We start from the raw sequence: 24,843 nt of genomic DNA, 5'->3' as shown, positions 1-24,843 counted from the left end.
TTGTTCTCGGGTTTTCTTTAGTGCTTTGATTATTAAACGATAAGTGTCGTAACTACTTTAATGAGAATACATCTACGTCGATAATGATAACAGAATCAGAGCGCTATATGCGCGCTAATAAATGAACATGGTATAAGTATATTATATAATAGCAGAGTCAGAGCGCTATAGACGCCAATATTTATTCATGGAATTTTCATATATTCATGGGCGCTATAGACGCCAATATTTATTCATGGAATTTTCATATATTCATGGGCGCTATAGACGCCGATATTCATACATGAAATTTTCATATATTTATGGGGAAAAGGGAGGTAATGGCAGAGCGTTATACACGCATATCCATCTGATCAGTTGGCATTACATGACTTGATATCGTCCCGGACGCGGGATGTGTATATTTATGGTTAAATGGATCGGTACGCCGACGCCTCGGCAATATGATATATTCTATATTTTATGCATTTATGTATACATATAAATGAGTAAGGAAAGTTAAGAAAGCACGGCATCGCAAGGGCACCTATATATACAGGTTATGTTCTGTCCCAAGGACTTGAGTTGTAATCCTTTTATGTCATTATGCATGATTTATGTTCTCGTATATTACTATTCATGCCTTACATACTCGGTACACTATTCGTACGACGCCCCTTCTTGTGGGCGCTGCGTTTCATGCCGCGGAGTCGCAAACAGGAGGATTTGATCCTTAGGAGCCCTACCGCCGTACTTGACGGCGCTCCGGTTGTTCGGAGCCTCATCTCTGCGGTACTCCTTCATGTATATATTTTTGAGCACGACGCGTACTCGGCTCTTTCTATGTATAAATGTACTATGTCTAGAGGCTCGTAGACGGATGTGTACGATCGATTATGTATAGTTAAATATGTGGTATCTTGGCATATTAATGCCGTTGTATGGAACGATAAGCGAGGCTAATTAGTCTATGTCCATAATGACGGCCATTAATGTTAATGTTCGATTCGAAAAAAAAAAATGCGGCACTTGTTTATACGACTTGTTAAGAGGTACGGTACAATGATAGGTAAGGGGTGCTCGGTACAAGTATCGGGTTCCCGTCACGGCCCCTAGTTGGGTCGTGACACCAAATTTCTTGGCTTCCTTGGAAGCATCAGGTTGTTGTTCGGTACCAGCAACGACGACGTCACCGATTAAAGACTCATCGTTTCCGACGTCGTTGGTTTAGGGTTTAATGTTGGTATATTTATGATAAAATATGTATAAACACCTCTTATATATTATTATACACTTTTATACAATGTAGAAGTGTGTATAAATACCTTTTGTATAAGTTTGTATAATATTGTATAACAGTGACGAAGTGTGTCTTATATATTATTATACACTTTTATACGAGATTGATACATTGTCTACAGTAAGTGTATAATCTTATATATCGTTTGTATAAACACTATTGCAAAAAAAATAGCTATGCGAATGTAATAAAAAAATATGGCTATGTGAATGCAATTTTTTATGCTGGATTGTATATTATTGAAACTATCCCATAAATAAATGAAAATTTTACTATATCGCTCATAATTATTATAAAACATCTAAATAATTGATATCACTCAAACATACTTTAAAAGTTATGCTGTCATTAACAATTCCTTGAAGTCCCAATAATTAATAATAAGGATAAAATAGAACTTTCATGAAAACACCTTAAAGGAAGGTACATCAAACTTGTCTCGCCCTTTCTTTCTCAAATTAAATCGCAAAGTTTCAATAAGGAAAAAGAACACACATGCCCATTGCACACAAATTAATTACCATTCCATACCCCCCCCCCCCCAATCCCGCCACACCTTACTTTCATACCCCCAAACTATTTATCCTTTCTACTCATTGTAGCTTTTGTAGGTAAGTGTTTCTTTTCTTTTTTATTTCTCTATTTTTTTTTTCCTCGTTTTTTTCTTCTTCTTTTTTTCTTTTTCCTTTTCTCCTTTTTGGTTCATTTATTTTTTTCTAAATCATATTATTCTTTATTTTCTTTGTTCACTATAATTAGATTCCCTATTTAATTCTAGCTTCTTTCTTTTATTTTTTTTCTATTTTCTTTCTTTTTATTTTTCTTTATTTCTTATTCTTTTTTAATTTCATTTAATTCTTTTTTTTTCTCCCTAATCTAATTTCATTCACTTTTTTTTTTGATTTTTTTTTTTCATAATCTATTTTCATTCACCATTTTTACTCTTTTTATTCATTCTATTTTTAAATTTCTGGTGATTTTTATTCACTTTTTTTCTCCTTCTTTAATTTTCTTTTTTAAATTACTTTTTTCTTTATTTTTTATTCTTTTCGTAATCTAATTCTATACAAATTTTGGCTCCCTTTATTTTTGTTCTTCTACATGAATAAAAAATATAACTGCTATTGTATATTTTTTTTTTATAATCGCAAAAACAACTTATTCTAGAGTAGTATATCAAATCAGTAGCAGTTGAAGTATATTGTTGCAGTATACTATGACATACACATGGTATATATCATATACTGACAGAGTGTCATAGAAGATTGATTGATTTCTTCAAAAAATACTATCCAGTCCTCTATGATACCCACATGGTATATCATATACTGACAGGGTTTCATAAACGACTAACAGTTCATTTCTTCAAGAAAAACACTCAGTCGTATATAATATCAATTTGGTATATATATATATATATATATATACATGATCTCATAGCTCTATGATGCCCACATCGTATATATCATATACTGACAAGGTATCATAAAAGACTTGTTTATTCCTTCAAAAGAAAACACTCCTCAGTCATCTATGATACTTCTATGGTATTATTCTATACTGATAGGGTATCATAGAGGAATTATTTGTTCTTCAGAAAAGAGCTCAGTCCTCTATGATACCAACCTGGTATATATCATATGCTGGTGGGATATCATAAATGACTAGTTCATTCCTTCAAGAAAAACATACCTTAACCCGCTATGATAATCACATGTTATATATCATATACTGACAGAGTATCATAGAGACTGATTCATTCCTTAAACACTAAATATAACACTTCTCAGTCCTTTATGATGTCCACATAGTATATGTCATATATTGATAGGATATCATAAAGGACTGATTCATTTCTTAAAAAAATCCTCAGTATTATGATACCTACATAGTATATATCATATACTGATATGGTTTCATAAAGGACAGGCTCATTCCTTCAAAAGAAACAAATTTATAAGAAAATATAACAAATAAAGTTTAATTTTACTTTGATATTTTAAATTATATATCATTTATCAAGTTATTTTTATATAAATTTTGTTTTCATTTCCAAAAGAGAAAAAAATTCAAACTATATTTTCTATTCATTTAGGTTTTTATTAAATAAGCTAGTGACTTTAGTGTTTTTTAATTACTTCTTTGTAATATAATTATTTAATTTTTATATTATTTGTAAAATAAAAAAAATAAAAAAAGGAAAAGACAAAATAGAAATTAAAAAAAAAATAAAAAAAAAGGCGCGCGCACACAAGCACGTTGGGCAAAAATGTAGTGTAGATCATGGGGACACAAAGCACTGCTTTATTTACACAAGCATGTGTCGGGTAATTATTTTGTACCCTATGGCCATTTGGTGCAAATAGTTTATGGAAGGGCATCCTCGTGTAAATAATTTACTTATAGTGGGCATTTTGTGTTGTTTTCCTTTCCTTAATTCCAAGAATTCATGATCTACACAAAAGTATCTCATTCATATAAATACTTGTCCCTTTGGGTTTAAAATACAGTTAAACCTCTTTATAATTGCTATTCGTTATAACGGTATTTCACTATAACGGCCTGATTTTCTCCGAAACCGATTTTTCATGTTACATTTTACTTCTCTATAACAACACTACTGAAATTGTCCGCGCTTCGCGCGGTGATAAAAATATTAGCAAACTCATATTTTAATTACATGCCTTCTACAAATAAAAATATATAAAAACTTATACTGTCACGTATATTTAACACATCCAATTACAATCTTTTTTGTTAAAATGATTGCCAATAATGGTGGATAGGTATGGTAAACATTTGGCTCCTTTCTTTAGGACTGGCAGATTATATTCTCAGGGGAAAAAGTTTGAGATTGAGCAGAAATCTCATCTGGGTTTGAAGGATAAGAATTGGAACATCAAAGAAAGATATATTTAAAAATTGACAATAAATAGAAACAATCTAATAATCAGAAATTTCACCCGATTTTGGCAGATTCTTCTACATGTCCTGCAAAATTGAATTTCTAATTAGAATGATGTTGCAATGTAAGTCAATAAATCAAAAAGATTCTGCAAATACAAAGCAAAAGTTAAACCCACCTAATCAACGAAAATAGCTGCATATTGATCTATACACATTATAGAGTATGATCTATGTGAAAATGATTTCAATTTTTAGAATATCAGTACTAATGACAATGAAACAGAAAAAGTATTAAAACAAGAAATTAAATAAGCAACAAAATACATACCTTTCAAAGTTATCTCCCCGTGACCTTTAAGATGAGAGCATTATTGTATGTTTGTAAATATGAAATATTTATTACTTTAGTAACCTGTAAATGCTGTAGAAATTCTTTATGCTTCATAAATATGAATTATTAAGGAAGGTTTTAACGGTCCATAAATATGAATTATGACAGGTTGCAACAGTTAACAATCATTCAATTTTTTTTTTAAATTATTAATTTGTGAATATCACATTAAATTGTTGACGCCAGAAGTAACGAAAAAGATAAATATTACTGTTGGTCAAAAAAAGGTGCTACAGCACTTTGGCTATATTTGCTAGACAAACAATTAGAAAACCTAAATAAATAAAGCAATTTGGGCATAATTAAAGCTACTACATGCATATGAAAGAAAACTTCTTTTGATTTCTCAAGTGTGAAATTAACTTGTGGAACAAAATACAATTTAAGATTTTCTTCAAACGAATATTTTAATTTTTGCACCACAAGACCACTCTTCTATTTAAAATCAGAACCTCAAAACCTCTTTCAGCAAAAAGTTCAAATCAATTCTTTATCAATAACAAATATAATTATAGTAATTAAATTCATCTACACCAATCAAAAGAATGCCCTGTTGTGCGCTTTCAATTTCACAGTAAAAAGATAAACATATCACCACTACTTATTAAGAAGTTAGATTTGACGCGATTTTCAAATCATCAAATTTCATAAGCAGCTTCTAACTTTACAAGATTTTAAATCCCTGAACATATTTAATTGAAAAAAAATTATGAATTGTAAGAAATTTTAGCAAATAAGAGTAGGAAAAAAATTAAAGAATTCAGAGTGAATATAACTACCTTAAAAGAAATGCATTCATCATTGAAGTATACCACAGAGCGTGTCACGCTGATCAATACAAATGACATAGAACATATTTCCAAAAATTACCAAATAATACTGAGTACGAATAAGTTATGGGACTCAAAAGTATAAATTTTTGACAAATACGTTGGCAAACCTTTCTCCCATAAAAAAAGGCAAGTGATTTAGAATATGCCTGAAAGATGATACATACAAATAAATTTAACCAACATAGAATATTCACCAACACATAAATATCACAAGAGAAATTGTAACTATATATACAAAGTAACAAAGTAATGGACCTCGGTGGAGTTGAATTGAACTTTGAAAGCTAAAACAGATGGATCATATGAGGTACAAAAAAATTACAAAATCTTAATGATTTAATTACTCTCTTATTCCCTCTGTCATCTCTATTTTTCTCCTTTAACAGATATAGTATATACCAAACTCACAATTACAACCCAAATATGTAGTATATCATAAGGTAAAGATACAAAGAATTAAAAAAAAATTAAAACAAAAATCTTACTGGAAGTTAAATAACAACAATAATAATTATTATTATTATTTGTTGTTGTTATATTAGTATTATTATAAAAAAAATTCTTTGCTCACCTGTTACCTCTTCATGGCTTCATCTGGAAAACCACCTTATTATCAGCCTGGAGGATAATTTGCTTCTGAAAATGATACCATCGTTAAAAAGGACGAAAACACTACTTATATGACATTAACAATAACGGTGGTGTAGCAAAACATGCAAGGCCATAATAAAGACTGGAGTAATAAATGTTGAAACTTACATTTTTCATCGTAAGGAATATGAAAGAGTGAAATAGTAATTATTGAGCCATTTATACCTATATTCTTACATCTTACAATATAATCAATGGGAAAATAAGGGGAAAATACCAAAAAAAGGAGAAAAAAGATAAATAAGAATGGTGGCCATAGAGAGGTGCCACATCACCTTATCTATGCCTAGCTTTATATTATATATAGATTCTACCTATAACAGTAGTGACGTTCATTATAGCGGTACACTCTTTGTAAAGTTACCTCTCTATAATAGCCATACTCAAATATTGTGTAATACTCCCTCCGATTCAAAAAGAGTGTCCACTTAGCCTTTATTTTTTTGTTCAAAAAGGGTGTCCACTTACCTAATCAATAAAGAATTAGCATCATTTTTTCAAATTTGCCCTTATTAGGTATTAAGTGACCAAATCCCAATACTTATTTAATTTGAGATAGTTTAGTCAAATTAACTATTTTTGCCTGGGAGTTAGTATTTTCTTAAGAGGTGTGCAAATGGCTAAGTGGACAATCTTTTTGTAATGTGGGAAGTAATCTTTTGTAAGAAATATATTATGTATAAAAATAAAATATTAAAATATTTATAGTAATCATCGAGAGAAAGCTATTGAATTCCTTTTTTACCCGAAAGTTTGGACAAAATTTTTCGTTAATTCAAGAGTTATATTATCACTAAGAGACTGGATTTACGAAACAACCTACAATTGAAGAATTCTTACATCGAACTTGAGATATGTAAATTTTCAATTAATTTAAAATGCATATGCTCCTTAGTACGGTACAACTAGTTATGAATTTATTAGTCACTTCGATTTTTATTAATGAAACAGAAAAATCAATCGAGATTTTAAAATTAAAAAGTATTTTGTTTTTGTTTATAACATATATAAAAAAAGTATAGAAAAATAAATTTATGCGTACTTTTGTTTATAACAGCTAAATGAGATCCAAGCATCAAATGCCAGTATACATATATAACAACACCTCACTATGGCAGTTATGAAATTTTCGGACAAACGCTGCCACTATAGAGAGATTTGATTGTAACCCATTTAGGGCTCAAACTGTGGTTATAAGTCTTTCAAATTCAAGATTCTATCCTAAGGTGTAGGGTGTCAATGATTTTTCAAAAATCAGTTAAATCGATCGAACCATACTGTATCGAACTGATTTTTAGGTTTTATTTTAATAAAATTGAAATTTTCGATATAAATTTATAAGAGATAATTACACTCAGTATCAATTGGGGTACCAATGCTACCAAATTTAGCCCATATTTGAGTTTCTTACCCACAGTAGCCCATCTTCAGTTTAAACAAAAATTACTTTTCAAAAAATGGCCCATTCCACTCTTCCTTCCCCTCTCTCTCCACTGCTTCTTTCTTTTTCGTTTTTTCTTTTTGTAAATTTTTAATTTTTTTTTTGGAGTTCGCCACTGCCTCCTTTTTTTTTTTTTTAAAAAAAAATTTAATTTAATTTTTTATTATTATTTTTTAATTTTTTTGGAGTTCGCCACTGCCTCCTTTTTTTTTTAAAATTTTTTTTATTATTATTATTCTTTTTTTAATTTTTGTTTTTTAGTTTTTTTTTTTTAATTTCCCATCTCCCTCTGTCACGCCGGACCTTTAATTTTTATTTATTTCCCCTCTCCCTCTGTCACGCCGGATCTTTGATGTTTGAACAGTTGGTTACGTGGTGGTATTGGAGTTCGCCGGAGAATGGAACTCTGGCGATGACTATAAATGGGTGTATATGAGTGTATATGAGTGTATAATATTGTATGTCAGTGTATATGGGTGTATACGCCGGAGAACGGAACTCCGGCTATGACTATATATGGGTGTATAATATTGTATATGGGTGTATATGGGTATATGGGTTATAATTTTGTATATGGGTGTATTATATTGTATAATAATGTATATGAGTGTATATGGATGTATCTGGATATATGAGTTATGATATTGTATAATATTGTATATGAGTGTATAATATTGTATATGAATGTATATGGGTGTATAATATTGCATACGGGTGTCTATGAGTGTATATGGATATAAGGGTTATAATATTGTATATGGGTGTATAATATTTGTATATAGGTGTATATGAATGTATATGGGTATATGGATTATAATTTTTGTATAATATTGTATATGAGTGCATAATATTGTATATGAGTATATGGATTATAATGTTGTATAATATTGTATATGAGTATATATGGGTATATGAATTATAATACTCTATTAAAAAAATTAAAAAAATAATAATAAAAACATTTTAAAAAAAAATAAAAAAGGAGGCAGTGGCGAACTCCAACAAAAAAAAATAATTAAAAAAATAAAAAAAATAAAAAAATAAAAAGCGAAAAAGAAGGAGGCAGTGGAGAGAGAGGGGAGAAGAGGAGAGTTTTGGGTTAGAGCTTTGCAATGTAAGTTTTGGGCTATTTATTTGCAATGTAAGTGATCCAATCGTATATTTATGAAATTTCCCCAATTTATAACTACCGAATAAATAAGTTAGACCTTTTATTTTATAGAATTACCGAAAAAATACCAAATCGAAAAAATATATATGTAGAAAATATATTTTATATATAAAATTTAAAAGACAAAGAATTAATTTTTTTTACCTTGGACCCTGCCTTGAGTTGAATTTAGATGGAGAGGGCTACAATTAAAATCTAAACCTACTCCACCCTATCAAAAAAAAATATAAGAAAGGTCTCAAACATTAATCTACTTAAGCTAATATCACGTTATCAACAACTGTAGAAGTCTGTTTTATCATCTTCTTATTTTTCTTCCTTCTTTATTTTTTCTAAGTTTTGGAAGTGACTATTCCTGTTAGCATGGTATTATCTATAACTTTATCTTGTAAATTCTTTAGCTTAAAATTTATTACAATCACCGTTTTACCTAAGCTTTACTGGTTCATGTAAGTTATAAATATTGGTTCAATTATTTCACATTAATTGAATCCTATGAAGATTACCAATTTAATTTATTAATATAATTCTTGCCTTTAACAATTTTTTATGGTATTGATACTCTATTAGAAGAAACAAGTACAAGTATATATTTAGTAGTGACGTTCATTAGTAAGGTTTGTCAATTATGTTGCATTTTAGTTTGTTCACAACTTTTTAATTATTAACTTCAACAATTTTTTGGTATAGCATTGGCCATCAGGTGACCTTCTAAAAGGAATATCGAAAAGTAATCGGACTGTGCTGATATCATAGAAAAAACGAAATAGTGAGACGGTTTTGAAAAGTTTAATTTTGTTATACAAAACAAATAATCAAAAAATTGATATAATATAAATTGTATAAAAAAAGCCGACCGAACCGTACCATTAACACCCCTACCAAAGTGCTAAATCTATCGTATTTCATTCTTGCCATACGATAGTCCATTGTAGTCATTTATGATACTACAAGGTGTGTTTAATTTTTTCAAATCATGATTCATCTTCTTTCCCAGATTATTAACGTCAAAATGAAGGTTCATTTATTTCACCCTTCCAACAATTTTCTCAACTGAGCAATAGCATTAAACCACTTATTACTGCACTAGTTGTCGAACACGTGCGTTGCACATGTTATCTATGCTAATTAGTAATACATACTTCTTAAGATACTAGTTTAGTGCACGCGCTTTGCGTGTAACCAAAACACGTACCTCATTTGACAACATACACTACAACAAAAAATTGGACTTAGTTACAAACTTCGTCATTAATTAGTTGCTAAATTGCTCATTGCTAAAGTTATTTTTTGATAATTCGTTACTCATTTGTCGCTAATAGAATTAGCAACGAATTTTACTGTTTAACTTTCCGTCGATAATTCATGTTTATTTAGTAGTGAAATAACTTAATATATAAAAGAATATTGAGAGCCTTCATTTTTTTAGAATAAGTGTAAAAAAAAAAAATTACAATTCATCTTGAATATATTTTATTTTATGCAATTCATCTTTGTTACTTTAAATTTACATTTTATCAATTTGACATTTAACATTATACCATAATCGAATTTGTTTTATTTCTAGTGAACTCTAAACCTAAACAAAAGGACACAACTTAAGTAATATTAATTGGTACTAAAGAATTCTACTCCTAAAGTGATAATTAAAAAATATCAAAAAATAATTTGAATTAGTAAAATCTTTAACTAATATGAGTTAGAATGCCTAAGAAATTTTCTGTAACGGAATGCAATGCTCCAAACAATATGTATAAATTTATAAAGAAGTCAAGTTAAATTAAAATCGATAATAGTATACGAGACATTATAAATAAAAATCACAACTGACAACCTTTCAATTCGTAATGGTATATCAAGCACGATAATTTATTATTATATAACTTCAAGAATAAACTAAAGATATAATAACTTTACCTTCGCGATCATCGATGCTCTCAGAATTTCATGTTAAAGAATGTGTAATATTGACTTCATTTATAGAAGTGTTCATCTATTTTTTATTCCAAATAATTTGATTTTAAAATTCTGAAAAGTTAACCTAAGTAACATTAACTGGTAAAAGAATTCTAGATCTAAACCTAAAGTGATACTAATTGCTTAATCCTATATGTAATTTTTTTTTTCGACTTTGTATGTAGTCTACGACAATTTTTATAAAAAGTCCTAAACCTAGGCCTAAAGTGAACTCTAAACCGAAACAATGAAGGACACAAAGTGAGTAACATTAATTGTTCTCGGCAAAAACAAAATTAACATTAATTGGTACAAAAGAATTCTAAACCTCAAGTCAATCATAACCCTAAATAAACAATAGCCGTATTTGTAACGATGCGTTTCGCCGTTACTGGACTTTTCGCAAAGACGTGTCTAAAAACCCAGCCGATTAGTTGTACGATTCATTAGCGAGGAATTTTCGTGCTTAATTTGAGCGTCAGTCAGGTAGATTAAAGCTAAAATAGGGTGGGGCACCGGTACAATACCATCGCTACAGCGGTTGTATGACTGCCATAGTGAATCCTCCCCAGCGGATTTCTTCTCCGCCATATTGAAGCAGTTGAGTCGCCTAAGGTTGCTATCACGGTACGACCTTTGCCGCAGCGGTACCACTACCGCGGGTTAATAGAACGCTGTAGCGATCAATGCTGACCAGACCTAATATTTAAACCTTATTTCGGGATTTGACCTCACTTTTCCTCCAAACTTGCAACTAGACCGTCCCTTGGGAGAATTTCAGAGCAGAACCTTTAGAGGCTTGGGAAAGGTAACCCTTCAAACCTCTCTTATGCTATCTCCCTTAAAGTTATTCCCTTATTACTAAGCGTTGCCTCATTGTGTTGATAAATATGGATTCCTTAAAGTGTTTCCATCCTAATGAGGGGAATTAGGTAGCCTCAACCAGAACTCATGAATTCTCGAAACCTTCATGTAGACTATTATTCTAGGTCGATAAACAGAACCCAATTAATGACTCTTTCGGTATTTAGAAAATGGGTTAAGACTTGAGTTCTTGAATTGGGGACTTAAAGGTAAGGATAGTCAATTATGGGTCCAGATTACTACGCATGCTTTATTTTGATCCTTGTTCTCAAATTCGTGATATTTCTAGATTGCTCCGTCGCGACTTTCGGTTCGGAAACGGAAAGGTGAAGATTCCATAGACGTTCGTGGCACCTGCTCGGCCTCGAGGTAGGTTATGGCTTACTTGAGTTAGACTTTGATTAGTAAGTCATAAATATGTAGTAGAGTTGACGGGAGAAAGCATGATTAGTCCTTCGGACATAGAGTTTGGTTGGATATTAGTTAGCTTGGTATGTCTTCTGATTATGTGGCTTGTTTTCATTATTTGCGTATTGGAGCATGAGGGGTGGTTATTACGTCGGGAAGGAAGGAAGTGGTTTGTGTGTTCTTGATGTTGGTTAAGATAGTGGGTGGGATTCATTTTACTACTGAGCTGACCATAATGGGGTCTTGTTATACCATATGCTGAGCTGACTTGTACCCAATTGTATTTGACTTCCTTATGTTTGCATATTTCTATCGAGTTGATTCCTCTGAGTTATTTTACGTATTGTGGCATGCGGCGTAATTGCTGCGTTGGAAGTAAGGTGGTATAGTAGGTTCACTATGGTGACCTAAATTAGATTGTTGACTTCTTGTTATGCTTATGGTGATACGTGCAAATAAGGATGCGGGTTATCGGTTGAGTGCTATGCACTCATTCTCGTCTCACATGGTTACATAGGAGTCGATGTTCCACATTGAATTTTCTATACTTGATTCATATCTTGAATATTCATCTTGTATACACACACACATGTGTGTGTGTGTGTGTGTATATATATATATATATACAGAGTCACATTTGACAGCGGGTGAGGATGTGGCCTAGTTATGGGCTCATGATCCGAGGTCAGTTCCGGAGCGAGTGGTACATGGACACCATGGGTCCCCTACAGGTCATGACTATTATGCGAAAATTGCCATTAGCATATGTGTACGATTGAGATACTATCATTGGTGGCGTTGCATTGCATTGGACTTTATCTTATTCTTGTGATTCGTGGTTGATTTACTTATTGTTGTTGTTGGGCTGCTGTGTCTACTTGTGAAATCATGAGTCCGTTTAATTATCGAAGGGAAGGTAAGGGTAGTGACACCCCTAACTTAACCTTTTGCTTGTCTTCAAGCAAACAACTTAAGACTCACGACACACGATTCACAACATGCCAATTGGCCTACTTGGGTAGCACATGACTGTCGGTTAGTATCAATAATTAGAAAACACACCTAATCCTTCTACCATATCCAACCCCTCCTGTTATTTCAAAAATGCACTAACAATGACCTTATGACACTCCAAAACTTCACATGGTTTGTCGAGCTTACTCAATTTGCATTCACATCCTATTGACTCGCTTGCATGGTCTCATTGCTCACCCATTATTACAATACATGCACCCTCACAAGAAAGAAAGTCCCTTTCACACAAATATCAATCAAAATAGAGGGACAAAAGGAGAACACTCGCACTCAAAAAAGAATCTTGCGTGTCACAAGTATCAAACCATATGCTTGCCCTTACTTTCTTTCCATACTAATTCTAAAAACAATCGATTGTAGATCACAAAGGTCTTTTCGGGTTGTAATGATGGCTTTGGGTTGGGTAGGATACAAATTTGGGTACAAAAGTGACTATCCCTTCCTTGAGCACTACATTTGACTTGGTTGAGGCCTTTTCTATGATTCACCATGATTTCATTTTCTTTTCACCTTTCTCTCCTTAGTCGCATCTTTCTATTGCCTTTTTATTAACCGCCCCTTTTTGCACTTATTAGAGAATCCTTTCTAGCAAAAACAACAATAAAAAACACTTCTTTCTTTTTCTTTTATTTTCTTTCGTGCAAGGGCAACCTTTTCATTTCTAACTACTGCCATTCCACTTTCGATTTTTGTCAACCTTTTTCACGTGGCCTTTCACCCCCAACTTAGGCTAAAAGCCTATGTTGAGATTTTAGCATTCAAGGAGGGATGGGTTCAAAAGAGATACACAAAGTGGTATGGCTTGTCATATGGAAATCAATAAAAAATGCTAAAGGCTCAAAAGGGTTGACTAGTGATACATATATGAACAAGGTATATCACATGGAAAATCAAAGATTGCCTAAGATCCTTTCTTCAACCGCCTATTCAAGTATAGCTTAGGGAGAAAAACGGGCACGTTCTAGTTGACAAAAGCAATCACAAAAGTTAATACTAAACGTCACCACTCTTGGCACATGCATTGTTCAGAATGAGTCAATATCTATCAAAACAAGATCAATTAATGGTTTACCCAATTGAGTAGTCAAGAGTAACAAAGTGAAGCCTCAATTGTCATGGTCCTCATTTCTCAATAAAGTTTAGAAAAATTTTTAGGGGTACGCCTTAGTATGTACTCTTCTAACTGTATTGATACCAAACAAGTCATGCTCACGTCCCGACCCTACAAGGCTTAGTTCCCTTAAGAAAGCGCCCAAATATCTATCATTGAGACCAGCCGACTCAAAACTTTCTACGAATACCGGGTCCAAAAGAACATTAGCATCCTTAGGAAAAGAACCACGGCTAAGAAAAGCCAAGGATATAGCTAATACCACAAACTAAATACATGGGCAATCATGATAAATAAGAAGCCAAAACACAATGTCATCATATAATAAAAACAATATCCCAAAACAACTTTTCAAAATACAAAGTCTACATGTGTACACATGACCAACAACAAAAAGTCTACACCCACAAGCAAGGCTACCCACCCCCAACTAGAAACATTGCATTGTCCCCAATGCAAAGAGATATAAACAAAAAGAGGTGAGAACTCCCTGCGACATATCAAGCGTCGGGTCGAGTTGTATCATCAGAAAGAGCTAAAACAGGCCCGGTGGGTGTAGTACCCGCAGCAACATCAGGGTCAACAGGGGTAGATGTGGATGTCTGGGGCTGGGATGATGTGGCTCCATCAGCTGGTAGAGGTGCAGTAGCGGCGCCCGTCCCCTTCGGAGGAATAAGATCCATCAGTGAGTGCTCAGCCGCCCTCCTGGAGTCCTGCTCAAACTCCTCATCAGTACGGGCCATATGGTGTCCTGAGGCCGCATAAACCCTGACAATGTCCTCGGTGGCACTCGGGAGCAACTCAAAGTCCTACAACTCCACATACTCATCATCACCCACATCAAGCGGGTCTTTGTCCTTAGGCGAATGACCAGAGGACCCCTCAGCATCAGTATCTACAGCCGCAGCGCCCTCAGCATCACCCATATCAGCCTCTGGCGCATCAGCGGTGCCCATAGCCGCAAATAGTGGAGTCTTGGATGCAGTCATGTCAGCTCGAAGCTGGGTGAGATCACTCCTCATACCGCGCATGTGCTCGGTCTCACCCGTCTCAACTTTCTCCAACCGCGTCTCCAAACTAGCAACCCTTGCCTCTAGCTGCTGGAAGGACTCTGTGATCGCTGCTTTAATCAGATTTGGCATCTTCTGAATGAAACTGGTTACCTTCTTATCAACAGCAGCGATAATGCGGGCCATCACCTAGAAATCAACTACAATCGGGGTTTTAGACTCGAGGCATCAACGCAGAGGTGGAGCAAGCCGTGGTAGCATGGGTCCCACTCGGCCGTGGATCCAAAAGAAGAAGATACTAGGAAGAGGCTCGCCCCTGCAGCTATCCCAGCTGGCATACTAGAAGTGGCAGGCCTCGCAAGGTCCTCTAACCCGGATGTCAAATCAATGGTCTGGATTTTCGCTCTCCTCTTTTACTTCTCGGGGTTCTCTTTATCTTCCGATAGCAGAATATCAATTTTCCTGATGGGTGCATAATTTCTATCAATCCTGGACCAAACAGGAACTTTGTGGCGATGACACAAAGCAGTGATCAAGCATAGGAATGGGATGTTTCTTGTGGATTTCCAAGCTCGGTCCATGATGTGATAGTAAATAAGCCAACCCACATTGATATGTACCCCAGTCATGATACAGGCCAAGAGTATTGCCTTCTGTATACCCACTTTTGTTTCATTCTGGGATGGCCAAAATCTGCTACTGACAAAACTGAGCCAAAATTTAGCCTCAATATTGAGGCTTGACCTGTGAATCTTCGCTCTTCGTGCCACCCATGGAGGAGTAGTACCAGGGGCTGCAATCACCTCACCCAACTAAGGCCGTATGCTTTCTGCCACATCCTTGTCAATTTTCTCTTCATACTCTTTGTGAGTGGTTCCCTGATTACCAAAGTACTCAAGATTGATCCCTTCATGGAATATTGGCACTGTCACTCCCCAAACTGTGCACCCCGTCATCATCTTTTTCTTCTTACTCATTGATACGCGGAGGCTGGCGTAGAATTCTTGGCAGATTTGTGGAATGTAGTTGCCGGGGTGCTCGGTGAATCTTATCCAATTTCGCCTCTCAAGTTGCTCCAGTATCCGAGGGAAGTGTTCCTGAATTCCTTTCAGGGATATTTGCTTCTCAGAACTGAAGGAACGTTTCTGGTCATAACGCTCCTTCACCCTCGGAATCTTCCATTGTAGATACTCCTCATATTTGATTTGAGCGGCAAGCTGCTCCTGGATTGTCCTTTCCCGAGGGGTGTCTACTGCAGGTGTAGAGGTTTCTCCTTCTGGAATTGCTGTGCCTTCCGGTAAACGCTTTTTGCTTTTTCCGGTTATTTTTTTTGGGCAAGATCTTTGCCTCGAGTCATCCTGTATGTCACAACACCCAGCAAGCCATGGTTATCGTTAAACAAAAATAACATGAAAATATGGTGCCAAATCAAAGTGTACAACTGTACCCAAAGTTGGGCAGGATTTGCAAGTGTGCGGACCGCACAACAAAATGTGCGCTTCGTACAATGAGTTTGCGAACTCGTAAGCTCATCACCAGCTACCTAGAAGTGAGGAGGTCACTGCCCCATTTGATGCCGAAGTGTGCGCACCGCACACTGAGTTTGCGAACCCACAAATTCCTCGCCAACTAGCAAAAGAAGTGAACGCTTCTGCCAGTTTTGGCTAAGGAGTTTGCTTTCTGCAAACTCAGTATGCGCTCACGCATACCCAACGTACACTCCTATTTTAATAAAAGACCATTCTAACCCTACTCATAGTTGGCGACGGAGATGCGACCCTGCACACACAGTTTGCGATTGCCAACTCCGTCTTCTTCTTTACCATTTGTATCCCGTTGCCATTTTCATGGATTGATGAACAAAAACCCCCCAAATTGACCCTCAATGCAGGGTTGACATTACCCATTATCATTTTAACTAGCCAACTGTTACACCTCATAAAATTTCATGTCATTGTGTCGTAAGTAGACTAACACGAGCTTAAGGTCAATATTAAGCTCTTATGACTATAAGAAGGGTACTTGGTAATTTTAGAGTGCATACGATAAGATTTCAAAGCTATATGGATTGGTGAAATAAAGTTTGATAAGGCCAAGTGAAGTATAAGTGGTGTTTAGGAAAGGTTTCGCAAACTATCGAGCTTAGGATTGATTAGTAAAGTCTTAGGAAGAAGTTATAAGGATACTTAGGTGGTTAATGAAGTGTTGAACAAGTACTAAGAAGGTTCCATAAGGATTGGATATCAAACGAATCGACGAGAACAAGTTCGGGGAGAAGGTGGATTATACGACCATTTATACGGTCTGTATAATGGTCCGTATAATAGTTACAGTGAACGGCCATCATTGATAGAGTTATACGGTCACTTATACTGATCGTATAATATTATACAGACCATATAAGGGTCCATATAATCCTATCGAGCTGAGTTATTTTCCAAGTATAAATATAAGTCCCACTTTCTAATTTCTCATTTTATCATCTTCTCCACTTCTCTCAAGACCTCTAGAAGGTTCCATACATTTCACCAACATAAATTCAAGGTGAATCAAAGATCAAACACCAATAATTAGTGGAATCAAGTGCAAGGACGCTAACTAAGGTTCATGGAAACTAGAAATTTCCTTGGAAATGAAGTTAGGGTTTTCTCCAAGTGAAGTGTTTCCATCCAAAGTCCGTTCCTACATAATCAAATGTGAGTTTTATGTTCATTTCATGTTATTAAGGGTATTGAATGGTTGAAAGACTTGGATTATGGAAGAAAGTAGAGTATGAAGTTCAAATATGGGAATAATGGTATTCTTGAATAGTAACTTGACTTGAATCATAGTTCTTGATGCATAATGAGTATAATCTTGCTATGAATGATATTAAAGATGTTGTAGAGGCAATATATGTGAATGAATATGATGTTGTGTCATAATTATGGGTATGGATGACTTTGAAAGAGGATTTTGGAAATTGAGTAATGTCTAGCTTGACGAAGTTATTGATTATGATATTGTGGCTGTTGTTATTGAAGTTTAGGAGTTGTTTATTATTTGGAGGAAGTTGTTGAAATAAAGGAAGTGCTGCCCAATTTTCATTAGCTTTTAGTCGCTTTAACTTAAGCTTAAATATGTTTCCGGTTATCTAATCTTAGTATGAATTCCCTTGAATGTAGAGTTGTAAGCTTGGAAGGAGGATGCTTAGTCATTAAGGAAACATAAAGGTATGTAAGGATAATCCCTTTCTTTCAAGGCATGATTCCTATACTATGATTTCGTATATATTCCCATGACTTTCTTATATTCCCAAGTTGAGAGCTAAAGATTTCTAAGAGCTTATTATGAGGAAGAGATAAGATGTGTTCCATAATGATCATGATGATGATGATGCTATGTCTAGAGATTCTAAAGCTTATGATATGATGCTAATATTATGTTAATGATCCTTACATGATTCCTTGATGTTGTTCATTGTTTCTAGCCTCACCTTATAATGCTAGTTCCTTCGAGGTGAGACAAGATGACTATGATTGTTCCATAAGATAATCGAAGGTTACCGACCTTACGTCACTCTGATAGAGTCACAGCTTTTACTTGAAATATTATGCATGCTTCATGTTGAGTATATAATGATGATTACACCGTGCCTATATGGCACGGGCAGCACCGCTAAGGCGGGCGGCTTATGGATGATGACAGCACCACTAGTGGGCGACATGATATGATTACCCTGGACGCAGGCTAATGATGTTATTGGTTCAGACAGTGTATATATACATGTGTGATTTGTTCTAAAAGGTAAAAAGTGAGCATGCATGATTCAGCCTCAAGAGGCAAGCATTTGTATTGATACTTTCTTCTTATGTTTTTTATATCTCCGTACCGTGTTATCACATATGCCTTACATACTCAGTACATTATTCGTACTGACGTCTTTTCTTTTATGGACGCTGTGTTCATGCCCACAGGTAGACAAGGAGACGGTGCAGATTCATAGGAGGCTATCATTAGCTATACAGGAGCACTCCACTACTCCGGAGGTGCCATTTATTGATACATTCTTTTATGTACATATTTGGGTATAACGGGGTCCTGTCCCGTCTTTATGTCTCAGTACTCCAGTAGAGACTCGTAGATACGTATGCGTGGGTAGTAGATGTCTCATGACTATGCCAGTGTATATTTTGTATATCCTTTTTGGTAGCCTCGTGGGCTGATGTATATATATATCTATATGTTTTGTAAATGTTGATGACCATCTCATGATAAGTTTCGTGTTGGGAACGATGTATGTTTAGGTTGAGTTTAATGGCAAGTATGATAGGCGGTGCTCGGTAGGGTAGCTCCGAGTACCCGTCATGGCCCCTAGTCGGGTTGTGACACCAACCCAACTTAATACCACTAATTAGCAAATTAACAATCATAACCCCCCTCCCCCACAGACGAGTGGCCACCAAACAGCCACTATCGCGAATCTAACAATCCAAGCATCCTAACTAAAGTCTAAGGGCATGACTTCCACTCTTAGCACAAAGATTTTCATGAAAATCAAAGAGTTGCAGGCATACCTTAAGAATCTATGAATGCTCAGTGAAGGATGTCGCAAGTGATTTCCAAGCAAGCTTAGCACAGATTGGGGAGGGGTGGTGATGAGGAGGCGGTGCGGGGGTGTGGGTGCAGTGGAGATGGACGGTTTTAGGGGGAAAGGGGCGTGGTGACGTTTAAACTTCTCAAGAGGGGGAAAGAGAGAGAGAGAGAACAAAAAAAAAAAGAATAGCAAGATGACAAAACAGCAGCCCCTTTTATATTCACGCCACTTGGCGTTGAGTGTGCGACCGCACATTACATTGGCGGTTACCCATACTCTTCGCAAGTGGCCTTACCCGAAGTGGCCTCTTCTTGCATATGCGGACTAGTATTCGGCCGCACACTAGAATTGTGAGGTCTCATATGATCCGCCAACTTGCCATTATTGCTTGACTTACTGCCTCTTTTTGGGCTGGAGTTTGCGACCGCCAATTCATGATGCGGTCTCGCATATAGGCCGCACTCTAGCCACTTTTGTTTTCTCAATCACCTCTCCTACCTTGATTCCTATACACTTAACACCTAAAGAGATAAAATAAAATAAAAAGAGTTAAAATTTTGGGTTGCCTCCCAAGAAGCGCTTGATTTTACGTCGCAGCACGACGGTTTTACCCTTTTTCTTTTATGGTTCATTGAGGTAGGTGACCTCCATTGTCTTTGCTTCATTGGGTAAGCCAAAGTAATGCTTAACCCTTTGCCCATTCACTTTGATTTTATTCCCACTTGGGCACACAAGTTCAAGTGCTCCATGTGGGAACACTTGGCTGATTTCAAACGGACTGGACCACTTGGATTTTAACTTTCCGGGAAACAACCAGAGTCTTAAATTGAACAATAACACCCGGTCCCCGGGACTGAACTCTCTTTGTAAGATCTTTTTGTCATGGTAATGCTTCATACGGGTTTTGTAGATGGAAGAGCTCCCAGGTGGCTCTAAATCGGAATTCATCCAGCTCATTCAATTGATCCATCCTTAGTTGCAAAGCATCTCGCCAATCAAGATTCAACTTTTTCAATGCCCAAAGTGCCTTGTGTTCAAGTTCCACCGGAAGGTGACAAGCTTTGCCAAATACCAATTGATAAGGAGACATGCCGATGGGTGTTTTGTATGCAGTTCGGTACGCCCATAGAGCATCATCCAACTTTCTCGACCAATCAGTCCTATTTGCGTTAACTGTCTTGGAGAGGATGCTCTTGATCTCCCGATTCGACACCTCAACTTGACCACTTGTTTGGGGATGATAAGGGGTGGCCACTTTATGCTTTACTCCATATTTCTCAAGAAGAGCTTTGAATAAGCGGTTGCAAAAGTGAGTACCCCCATCACTAATGATGGCCCTTGGAGTTCCAAACCTTGAGAATATGTGTTTTTTCAAGAATGCGGTGACACTCTTGCCTTCATTATTAGGAAGCGCAACGGCCTCCACCCATTTGGACACATAGTCCACTGCCACAAGGATGTATTTATTGTTGTAGGAGCTCACAAACGGCCCCATGAAATCAATGCCCCATAGATCAAACAACTCCACCTCAAGGTTTGGTGTAATAGGCAATTCATGCCTTCTAAAAATACCCCCTTGTTGTTGACATTGATCACATGCTTTCACAAAGTCATGGGCGTCTTGGTGGATGGTAGGCCAATAGAAACCACTTTGGAGGACTTTTGCCGCTGTTCTTGAACTACTATGATGACCACCAACCGGAGATGAGTGACATGCTTCAATGATGGGCATCATTTCTACTTCGGGTATACACCTCCTTATGATGTTGTCGGCGCAAACCTGGAATAGATATGGCTCATCCCAATAGAACTTCTTCTTTTGGTGGAAGTTCAAATCCTCGGGCATGATGTCACTAGCATGATAGTTTGCAAAGTCGACATACCATGGAATCATATCATATGACCCCGCCATCACTTGCTCATCCGGGAATGATTCATTTATTTCAAGACCATCTGATGGACGCCCGCCCTCTTCAAGCCGAGACAAATGGTCCGCCACTTGATATTCACAACCTTTTCTATCCTTGACTTTAAAGTCAAATTCTTGCAAGAGAAGGACCCAACGTATCAACCTCGGTTTAGCATCTTTCTTTGTCATGAGGTAACGTAAAGCCGCATGGTCGGTGTGAACAATCACATGGGTTCCTAACAAGTAAGCCCGGAACTTCTCGAAAGCAAACACAATAGCAAGCAACTCTTGCTCGGTGACAGTTTAGTTCATTTGGGAACCATTTAGAGTCTTGCTTGCGTAGGGTGGAAGATCTTATCACGCTTTTGGCCAAGAACAGCCCCCATGGAAAATCCACTTGCATCACACATCAACTCAAAGGGTTGGGACCAATCCGGTGCAATGATGATAGGAGTCGATGTGAGTCTCTCTTTCAAGCCCTCAAATGCCTTCAAATAAGCATCATCAAATACAAACTTCGAATCTTTCTCCAACAATTTGCATAGAGGGTTGGCTATTTTGGAGAAATCCTTGATGAATCTTCTATAAAACCCAGTATGCCCAAGAAAGCTACAAACACCTTTGACGGAGATTTGGGGGGGGGGGGGGGGGGGGGTGAGGGGGGGGAGCTTGACAATAACCTCAATTTTAGCTTGATCAACCTCAAGCCCCTTTTCCGAAATCTTGTGTCCCAAGACAATGCCTTTTCTAACCATGAAGTAACACTTCTCCCAATTTAGAACCAAGTTCATCTCTTCACATCTTTTCAACACTTAGGCAAGATTCTCCAAACGTTCATTAATGGAATCCCCTACTACGGAAAAGTCGTCCATGAAGATTTCAATGGACTCCTCAACCATGTCGGAGAAAATAGACATCATGCAACGTTAAAAAGTTGCGGGTGCATTACATAGCCCAAAGGGAATTCTCTTGAAAGCAAAGGTCCCATAAGGACAAGTGAAAGTGGTCTTCTCTTGATCCTCGGGAGCAACGATGATTTGGTTGTACTCGGAATAGCCATCAAGAAAGCAATAATAATCCCTTCCCGCAAGCCTATCAAGCATTTGATCCATGAATGGCATTGGGAAGTGGTCCTTTTTGGTCCACTTGTTTAGCTTTCTATAATCCATGCATACCCGCCATCCAGTGACCGTGCGAGTGGGAATGGATTCATTTTTAGCATTTGCAACAATAGTGATTCCACCCTTTTTAGGCAGACATTGAACCAGACTAACCCAAGAGCTATCCGATATAGGATACACAACACCGGCATCTAACCACTTGATGATTTCGACCTTCACAACTTCTTGCATGGGAGGATTCAACCTCCTTTGATGTTCAACGCTTGGCTCACATTCTTCTTCAAGTTGAATTTAATGCGTACAAATACCGAGCGAAATCCCTTGGATATCCTCAATACACCAACCAATAGCTTTTTTGTATCTTCTCAAGATTACTAACAACCTTTCTCTTTGCTCGTCTGTCAACCGGGCGAAAATAATCATGGGCAATGTGTTGTTAGGACCAAGAAATTCATACCTCAAGTGTGAAGAAAGAAGTTTGAGTTCCAAGGTAGGAGGCTCAATAATGGAAGGCTTTGCGGGACGAGTAGCACGGTTTTGTAAGTCAAGATCAAGCTTCTTTGGATTGAAATGGTATGACACCAACCCAATCAATGCATTAACTGTCTCCTCGAACTCTTCATCATCTTCCCCCTCGTAGTTCATTATCACCACCGCCAACATATCACCCATATGCTCATGCTCAACGGTTGTATCCATGGCTTCATCTATCGTATCAATAACCGACACAACACTCATATCCGCCGGTTGTTTCATTGACTTGCAAATATGGAAAGTGACTTCTTCATCATTCATTCTAAATTTTAGGTCACCCCTCTCCACATCTACAAGAGCACGCCCTATGGCCAAGAAAGGTCTCCCCAAGATTATAGTTACCTCAAAATCAACTTCACAATCCAAGATCACAAAATCGGCCGAAAAAATGAATCAATTAACCTTTACAAGCATATCATATAGGATACCAACCGGTCTCTTCACGGTTCTATTCGCCATTAGTAATCTCATTGTTATGGGTCGGGGAGTGCCCAACCATAATTTGTTGAGAATAGCAAGCGGCATCAAGTTAATGCTTGCTCTAAGATGATATAGTGCCTTGCCAAATTTATACAATCCAATTGTGTAAGGGATGGTGAAAGCTCCCGGATCTTCCTTCTTTTGAACCAAGGCCTTTGTCACAATAGAGCTATAATGATGTGTAACTCCCATTGTTTCAAAACTAGTATGCCTCCTCTTGGTCATAAGATCTTTCATGAATTTTTCATAACCGGGCATTTGTTCAAGTGCTTCCACCAAGGAAATATTAATTGAAAGCCCTTTCAATATCTCTATAAATTTGAGAAATTTTCTATCATCCGCTTTCTTTGCCAATCGTTGAGGAAATAGAGGAGGAGGCTTCATAACGGGCGGTGAAGCCCTTGGTACCTCCTCTACCGCTTCCTTGATTTTTGAAGAATCATCAATTTCCGGAGCATCGTCAACAACAATGGGCTTTTCAATACTAACCCGCTTCTTCTTTGGAGTCACTTCTTCTTCAACAACAATGGGTTCTTCAACCATTTTCTCATCATCAACCAACACATCATCTTTCACCAATGCCTTTTCCCCAATTGTTTTGCCACTCCTAGTAGTAATTTCATTACATTTATGATCAACATCATTCCTTGGATTTGCAACCGTATCACTAGTGAGTGAGCCTTTTTGCCTTTGGTTGAGGATAGCCGAGATTTGGCCAAGTTGAGACTCCAATTGTTTAATGGAGGTAGAGTGTGAACTTACAACTTGCCCCATTGATTTCACCTCATCTCTTGTCTCCTTGCAAAAGGTATCGGTGGATTCCACTTTCTTCAACACTCTTGACAACATATCTTCGATTTTTGAACTAGCGGGTTCGCTAGTAGGCAGTTGACTAGAGTTTTGTTGATTCTCCTTTGGAGGGACATACGGATTTGAACTCCGATGATTGATGTAGTAGTTGTTGTAACCCCTTTGATTGTTGTCGCGATTATCTCTCCAACTCAAGTTACCTTGATCCTTGTTCCAACCTTGATTCCCTTAACCTTGCCGCCAACATCCTTGATTAGGGCCTTGGTAGTTTGGCTGGGAACTCTCCCTTTGATTGTTGATATAACTCGCCTTCTCATCATAAATTTGGAAGCATTATTCGTCCGGAGAACCCCCTT

The 24,843-nt window shown here is 36.5% G+C and overlaps 1 long non-coding RNA gene and 1 pseudogene across 1 annotated transcript; both read right to left on the bottom strand.

Moving 5' to 3' along the window:
• Nucleotides 1-3,933: 3,933 nt before the first annotated feature.
• On the bottom strand, nt 3,934-6,271 carry LOC132067067 (uncharacterized). Its single transcript, XR_009417008.1, has 4 exons — nt 5,982-6,271; nt 5,518-5,556; nt 5,357-5,405; nt 3,934-4,270 (listed from the first exon to the last, which is right to left on the bottom strand). It is a non-coding gene; the product is annotated as an uncharacterized LOC132067067 (long non-coding RNA).
• Nucleotides 6,272-20,254: 13,983 nt separating this feature from the next.
• Nucleotides 20,255-24,526, bottom strand: LOC132066540 (uncharacterized; annotated as a pseudogene).
• Between the last annotated feature and the right edge of the window lie 317 nt (nt 24,527-24,843).

Source organism: Lycium ferocissimum, chromosome 8 (assembly GCF_029784015.1).
Source record: "Lycium ferocissimum isolate CSIRO_LF1 chromosome 8, AGI_CSIRO_Lferr_CH_V1, whole genome shotgun sequence".
NCBI classification, from domain to species: domain Eukaryota; kingdom Viridiplantae; phylum Streptophyta; class Magnoliopsida; order Solanales; family Solanaceae; genus Lycium; species Lycium ferocissimum.
Note: the sequence above shows the minus strand (reverse complement) of the source record. Positions and strands in the feature narration are given on the sequence as shown.